We start from the raw sequence: 8,649 nt of genomic DNA on the forward strand, positions 1-8,649 counted from the left end.
GCAACCACAGCTGACTGGTCTGTAAGCACCTATGAAACACTGGTCAAGTCAGTAAAATAAATCTGCCAGTTTGATTGTTCAGGGACATTGCCGATAGTCTAGCCTAACTGGTTTATGTTCCCAAACGCCCAAGTCATGGTGAACATATTTCAGGGGTACCGAGATAAATAAAATGGCATGCGAAGATACTTGAAATTTTTATAGGCAAGAAAGCATGAAGCTATTATCTTTTTATCTGTTTATTATACAAAAATAACTTGAGGTGGTGTATTGCTGTATGTTGTCTAACACAAATCACAGCCCGTCCTCACTATGATTGGTGCCAAGTTTACAGAAGTCTTTCATACGTGAGTACTTCCCCGGATGTGACCGTGTACTTGTTTTCACCTGCAGCTCATCACAAGCTTACACCAGGGAGTGAGCTGCCCTTTAGCATCCTTTATGTTAGCAGGTATTGGTCATGCGAATGAGTTTTGGGGAGCTGAGCTGATGTCATTTTAGTCTCTTAATTTGAATTATTTTCTTTAAAGGGACCAAAAGGTGGGTTTGATCTAGAAAGAGGAATTAGGATTCCTTTTGTCCTAGGGACACAAGTATATCTTTGGGGATATCAGGCAAACTATAGGCACCTACTTTCTATTTTATTTAATTAATTAATTAATTAATTAATTAATTAATTAATTTGACACAGAGAGAACACAAGCAGAGGGAGAGGGAGAAGCAGTCTCCCCACTGAGCAGGGAGCCCGATGCAGGGCTGGATCCCAGGACCTTGGGAACATGACCTGAGCTGAAGGCAGCCACTTAACCAACTGAGCCACCCAGGTGCCCCGACACCTAGTTTTTAATGCAAAACTCCAGTTTGAAAAATGTCCTCTCCTGAAGTGTTTCCTAGAGCCATCAAAGGTGTCTCAAAGGTACTTACAGGTTAGTCTAACTGAACAAAAAAAGACATGAAGCCAAGGAATATGTTAAGAAAAACGTGCTTTTTAAAAGAAATTTTTATTATTATTTGTTTATGAGAGAGATTGGCCTGTAGCTTTCTTTTGTAATGGCCTTGTCACATCTTAGTGTCAGGGTTATGCTGACCTCATAAAATGAGCTTAAAAATGTTCCCTTTCTTGCAACTCTGAAGAGTTTACATAAAATTGCTATTATTTCTTCTTACATATTTGGAAGACTTCACCCATGAAAACATCTGAGCCTGGAATTTTCTTTGTAGGAAGGTTTTTAGTTAAAGCTTTAATTTCTTTAACAGATTTCTTATTTCTTCTCATGTTAGTTTTAATAAGTTGTGTTTTACAAAAGATTTATCCATTTCATCTAATTTATCGGTATGACCTTTTAATGTCTACATAATCTGCAAAAACGTGGCCTTTTAAAATCCTGGTATTGGTAATGTGTGTTTTTCTCTCTTGATCAGTTTTGCTAATTGAGCAAAGGCTTACGTATCGTATCAGTTTATCTTTTCAAAGGATACCGTTGGCTTTGTTAGTTTCCCCTGTTGTGTATCTTTGTCTATTTCTTTGTGTTCCGCTCTCACCTGCATTTTTTCCTTTCTTTTCCTTTCTTTGAGTTGAATTTGTTAATCTGTTTATTGAGTGGAAGCTTAGACAATTTATTTTCAGTGTTCTTTTCCAATATATATATATTTAAAGCTACAAATTTGCCTCTACACACTTCTTCAACTATATCCCACACACTTGTGATATAACATATTTCATTATTGTTCAGTTCAAAATGTTTTCTAGTTTTCATTTTAATTGCTTCTTCAACTCCGAGATTGTACAGAATGGCATTGTTTAATTTCCAAGCATTTGGAGATTTTTCTAGTTATCTTTCCATTATTGATTTCTAGGTTAATTTCACCAAGGTGGAAAACATACTCCTTTGAAATCCGTGGAGATCTGCGTTTTGCTTCAGCATGTGGTCTATTTTGGTGAATGTTCTGTATATACGTAAAAAAGGATCTGTATTCAGTAGTTACGGAGCTTAGCAGTTCTAGATATAGTCAATTAGTCAAGTTGGTAAGAAACTACTTCTTGAGAAAAAAAAATGAAGTTATTTTCCAAAGGTTAAGGGGTAAGAAAGCCATATTTGCTGAGTTTTTATCCCGGAATTTTAACATTGAACCTGTCAGCAACAAATCATGGCTATTTGTCTCCTCTCTGTATGACTGCTCAGTGTCCTTATCTCGATGTGTAAGGAGAATTTCAAATTAATATGCACTAAAAGGAACTCTTGATTTCTTCTTCAGGTCTGCTCCTTTTCTTGGTTCCCCATCTGCATAAATGTCCCCAGAAGCTCAGGCTGGAAACAATGGACATTGTCCCTGATATCTCTCTTTTCCTTATTCCTTTGTATCTTTACTGGAAGTTTCTGTTCCCCCTGCTTTAAAACAGGGATTTTAAATCCCTCATGGGATGGCTCTCTCACGACCTTCTACTACTTCTCTGTGCTAAGTCCCTGACCTTTCTTTCGAGGGTACCAGACCGGTAACTTCCTCATGGGTCACTCTGGTTTTTGGTTTTTTTCTCTTCTTCCTTCTCCACTTCCAGACCCTGCCCCTTCCTGCAGCAGGGCACACAGACTCCGTGTCTCCTATAGCAATGAGAGGCATTTTCAAAAAGGAAATCCAATCAAATCACTCCCTTACTAGAAAACAAAGAAACAAATATATAAAATTCGAAAGGTTCCCCTCACACTGAGTATCAATTATGAGATCCTTAGCATGACCTATGAGGCCCTCGGTGACATGGCCCTGAATCCCTCTTGAATCTCATTTCCCACCATTTCCCCTTGCCCAGGGCTCCAGTCTCAACGGCTCTGTCATGCTTGGAAAATGTCTAGTTCATTCTTGACTCAGAGCCTTGCTACTCCCTCTACCCAGAAGGCACTTCCTCCAGATCTTGACACAACTCGTTCTTTCATTGCCCCCATCCCTTGCCTCACAGGCACTACCCCATTTAATACCCAACCTACCTCCCCTGGGCTTTCCCTTATTCTCCACTTCTCCCAAATACAATTTCTTCGTAACCCTGGGGAATACCTCAAATTACTTGGAAATTTATTTCTTAATTGTGTTTATCTGTCTTCTGCACTAGAATATTCCAGGCAGCTAGCATCCGCCTGGGCTGGTTTATGGCTGAAACCCGGCCCTGTAAACCAGTGCCTGGCACATAGCAAAACCTCAATAAATATCTCTTGGCCGGATGAACATAGAGATGGACACGTCGAGGACGAATGTTTAACTGAAACAAATCCTTGTTTTACCTCCATTTATATGTGCTGATTACGTTTATTCTCCTCGAGGTAGCACGAGGTTGTTTTTGTTCTAATTAGGAAGTTGGTTTATAAAAGGTTAAACTTCTTAAAATAACCTGTGGATTGGAAGGTTTCTAATTCAGGTTGGAATTAGTCACCAGTCGGTGGGAGTTGATTTTCTTTGACAATTCAGAAGCTCTATAGTTTCCAGAGACTGTGTGTGCAGACATTCATTTCTGAAACACAAGGAGAGAGAATATATAAAAGCGACCGTATGATACATACCTAAACCACGAGTAGACTGGATGGTGGGCATCAGTGCTAATGGGTTAAGATTTAAAGATAGTAATTTGGGGGAGGGTAAAGGAAATTTTTCCCCAAGCGCTACTTTTGGGGTTTTAAGGGAAGTGTTTTTTGCTTTCTGATTTTCTGTGTAATTTTGTGGGCATTACTATATCTCCACCACTACTGGCAGGATGGGCTAGACCTTTATAAACATCGCCACAAACCAAGCGTGGCTGTTCCCATTTCCCAAGTGTGCAGATTGGCTCACGGAGATAATCGATGGAAGATGGCATGACCAAAAGTCACAGGACCAAGGCTTTGCGTGTCATCTCTCTGTCCCCAGTGTTGGTGCTGTTTCTGCTAAGACATGTATTGCCTCTCTTTCTTAGGTTGAATATGAAAAATGACCCCAAAAATAATACTTAGGAGTTAAGGGTGATCGACACTTCCTGCAAATATATACTTGGGTCTCATTAGTAACTTGCCCATTGCTTTTCATTATGACTAGGCAGGCCTAGATTTGAGAATTTTCCTTACTTATGTGTCCTTATGCCCTTCCCTTTTCTGTATACCTCACGAAATTTCTGCCAGCCTGGTGGAAGAAACAAGATGTTTCCAATTATTTTCAGCACTCAAATATGGTTGTGCAATGGATGGTTCTCATCTGATTGTCATTGTGTGATGCGGCCTCAGACCAAAAAGCCCTTTGGGATCTTGTCAGATGTCAGTGGCCCCTATTATCACACAGTGCGTGCTTTGACTAAATTCCAGAATTGGTTCAAATGTTCCCACGCCAGAGAAGCCTTCCCTATCACCAGCACCTTCCCCTCATCTTCCTGGATTTTTCTTCAAAGCTCCTGTCACTAACTGGCCTTCTATTATACTCTTTAAAAAAGTACCTTTCTCTTCTACAAGAAAGAAATAATTTCCATGAGGTCAGGGACTTGGTTTCATCCCCACTGTCTTCTCAGAGCCCAGGATAGAACCTGGCCCATAAAAAGGCCCTGAGAGACTATTTACCAAATGAATGAAGGATGCCTCCGCCCTCCAAGCCCAAAGCTACGTATGCAAAGCTCCAGATGGAGGTGGGGACCAATCATCCCTGGCTTCAGGACTTGCGTAACTAGATGGAATCACTTCCTGTGATGCTTTCATTCTGTGGTCGTTAATTGACAAGAATCAGTTAAGCTGGCGATCAGGTTTCCTAATCTGACCTGAGAGAGAAAATAATCCCATTCTAAACCCATGTTTTCAGCAATGTCAGGACAGGTTAGGCTGATGATTCTCGAACTTTGCTTCCACCAGCTGGCCTTCAATAGAGGTGGACCTTAGAAATAACCTCAGAAATTACCACCCCTAAATGTGTTGATGATTGTCTTCTTCCAACACGGAGGAGAAGATGCGGAGAAAGGATATTGCTAAGCAGGCTTTTCTTTTACTTTTCTTTTTTTTTAAAAGATTTTATTTATTTATCTGACAGAGAGAGACAGCCAGCGAGAGAGGGAACACAAGCAGGGCGCGTGGGAGAGGAAGAAGCAGGCTTCCAACAGAGGAGCCTGATGTGGGGCTTGATCCCATAACGCCGGGATCACGCCCTGAGCCTAAGGCAGATGCTTAATGACTGAGCCACCCAGGCGCCCCTAAACAGGCTTTTCTTAATCGCTGAGCATTCTCCTCTCCCACAAGTTCCTCTTAAAATCTACAGTGCTACCCATCTCACTTACCAAGTCCATAGCAGCAAATAAAATTTCTGAGAGAACTGTGAAAGGAGTAGGTACATACGTTTTGACCATCAGGCATTTCTGAGGATGTTTGTTCAGGCCCTGGGAAGGCAGAAGTGAATGAGATTAAGTCCCTGCCCTCCTAGAGATCCTTTCAATCTTGTTAGAGAAAGAGACAATTTTTTAAAAGGATAATATTGAGGGTTGAGTTGGTAAATTGCATATCCATAATGTAGCCATAGCTTTAGCTAGAAAGATTGTTCCTAGGTCATGTGCTGGAAAAAATGGTATCAGTGTTTCCTGGGGTTCTCTAGAGAGATCATAACTTCCAGATGTCCTTTGCCTGGGCATATTGGGGAGCACTCATGTTAGAAAGGGGGTCGCTTCAGCCCTAGACTCTGGCGTTCTAAACCAGTTGGTTGGGATTCATGATGTCGACCCCGCTGTGGGTATTTTAGCTACAAATTCCACCAAGCCCCTATTGCGTGTATTTGTTTACTCAGCCTGTAATAAATAGCTTCATCTACAGAGATTTCATCTGAACACAAACAGTCCAGGCTTCAGAAGACTCTCCAGCAAAACTCTGGGAGTGCGTGTGTATTTGGAGGTAATCATCTCCAGGCAACACTGGTCGGTCCTAGAAGTTGTCATTGCTGTCATCTTCCTGAGAAAGTCTCCATCCTTTTGAATGCTCATAAATGGGCATTTTCATGCAGAGTACATCATTTTGAATTGGATTTCAGTGACTCTTCCAGTGGCTGCCTGCCAACCTGACAACGTCCGTCCTTGTGAAATGAGCCTCAGTGAGTCTGTTTGGAAGCATGTTGGCTTTGGTTTTAGCAACAGACTAGGCTGAGTCCAGAAAATATTTTGTGATATTTATTTTTATAGCATGAATGAGCAAAACATTCAAGAAAGTGCTGATGGGTCTTTAATTCTCAAACTCTAGCTTAGGAAATAGAAATTCAGATTCTCTATTTTACCTCCAGCCCCACCCCATTCTTCTTCTTCTCCTTCTCCTTTTTTTTTTTTTTTCCAATGGGGGCTGATCCTGCTGGCTTTGGCAGAAGCAGGGATGTGTTGAAATGTTCTAAATTACAGTTAATGTGATATGATTCTGTTTATCCTTGTCCAACACTGTTGAACCTACCAATTTTTCCCTTCTTGGCGTCCCATGAATTAAGGCAACCAGAGAATAGCCAGTTGGAAGACTGGGCCATTTTCTTTTTCAGTCAGAGTAAAAGACAAGCACAACTGATGAATGCTGGCCCTAAAAAAAAGGATTTTTTGCCTGACAAGTCGTTCAGAAAAAGCCCAAGATACTGCCCTATTTACTTCTGAAGGAAAAGGATTATGTTCTGGGATGTAAGGGAGTGAAAGCATGATTTAATTTCCAAGAGGGGATTCACACCAATAAAATTTAAATGGAAAATGTTGATGGCTTCACAACTATGAACTGAATACTAAAGAGACAGCTGCTGTCTTTGAATTTCTCATTCAGAACTAGAAGGATCACTCCGAGCAGATAGTCACTGATGGGGTCTCATTGCCTTATACTTGACTCATTAAAGAGCACCGTACCTTCAAGGGCAAGCATCTTGGACATAAGTGACTCAGGCACTTGATGTCATGGTGTTAAATAGCCAATGTGACAAAATTGTTCAACTGCCAGCCACTGGGTTTGTTGGTAAGACTGGAGTTTATCAGATTTTTATTAGAAGTCAGAGAATTCATAGAGATTTGTTTTTTATGCTCATTGAGGTTTTGAGAAGGGGCTGTACGTGGAGCTGTAAAGTTCTTTTGGGAGAGGTAAAAAAAATCCACATATGTGGTCGAAACTAATAATCATAAATAACTGGGAAAAAATGTCCAAATTGAGCGTTTTCAGATTTGATTTGTTTTGATTTGCTTTGAACACTTCACAGTCCAATTAGGTTTGATTAAATGAACAGGAGTGAATAGCAATGGCTTTATAGAACAGTGGAGAACAATTTAAGGAAAAATCCATTCTATCCCACCGTCAATAATTGGCTTTAAAAATGTGCAAGAGGAAAATGTGATGTGAATTTAAGAAAAGAGGTCAGGGATGAGCTCTTTAGGGTTTTCTTAAACAGAGACATACGCTGTCTTGTGTGTGGAGAGAGAAATGACCCCTCCTCAAACTCCCCTCTCCCTTCCACACAACTTTTCTATGACAGGTCTGATAACTCAAATCCTTTACATTTGGCTGCTGTCTTGCATATTTGCATATATTCCATTAACAGGCAGAGAACATAACAATTTGCCAAATACTGGTCCAAATACTTGCAAATATCAATCCAGCTAAATCCTCACGACAAGTCCATGAGTTAGGTGCTCGTATTTTCATCTTTCCATATGGGAACATAGAAGCATCTGGAGGTTAAACAACTTCATTCATTTATTTAACCTCTCACAGACTCACTACGCACTTATGGAGCCCTTACTAAGCACAGATGCTGAACCAGGGGCTGGAGGCACAAGAAGACTGTGACTCTGTCCCCACCTTCAAGGTGTTTTGGGAATGGTAGAGAAGAACAGGCGTCTAAATAAGAACTCATGCTAGAAAATGGTAAGAGAGTGATGGAACTACGCAGACAATTCTCTCCTTCATGCAGCAACAGCTTAACGCACCGCCCACACGGAGTGCTTTTGCAAATGTGGTGCTGTGTTTTGGCCATGCCATGTGTTATTTCCTTTACTCTGACATCAACCCAACGGGGTATTCGTTCTTTCAACGGATACCCGCTGAGTGTCAATCCTAGGAGAGGCACAGTGCCCATGGTTATGAGATTTGACTCTAGTCAGGGAGACAGACATTCATCAAAAATACCAAAATATCAATGAGATGGGACAGCTATGGTAAGTGCTACCAAGAAAGTGACACAGAGCTAGAAGAGTGCACCCACTGCTGGGGTGGGGGGTGGATCTGACCTCTTGGAGAAATCAGGGGGTGCTTCTCTGATGGTGGAACCATCTGAAGGATGAAGAATGAAGCAGGTGAGATGGGGAAAGTATTCCAGCAGAAGGGAGCAGGGTAGTGTGCAGAGAACTGGATGAGCTCACTGAAAGCAAGTCAGAAGGCGGTATGAGATGAGCAAGGGGAGGTCAGCCCCACAAGGCCCTTGCAAGCCATGTGGGGAGGGATGTCGTCCTCACCACAGCACTGAGAAGCGACTGGAATGTGTAGCACCTGGAAGGGCACAGTGCCAATTGGCATTTTTAAAGATGACTTTGGCTGCATTGTAGAGAATGCATTATAATAGGAGATTAGATACTAATCTATTGCTATTATCAGATACTAATCTAGGTACTAATGGAAAGAGATACTAGAATGGTAGCTGTGGAGACATACAGAAGCG

The sequence above is a fragment of the Ursus americanus genome, chromosome 14, assembly GCF_024610735.1.
Source record: "Ursus americanus isolate L20-20 chromosome 14, mUrsAme1.1.p, whole genome shotgun sequence".
Classification (NCBI taxonomy): domain Eukaryota; kingdom Metazoa; phylum Chordata; class Mammalia; order Carnivora; family Ursidae; genus Ursus; species Ursus americanus.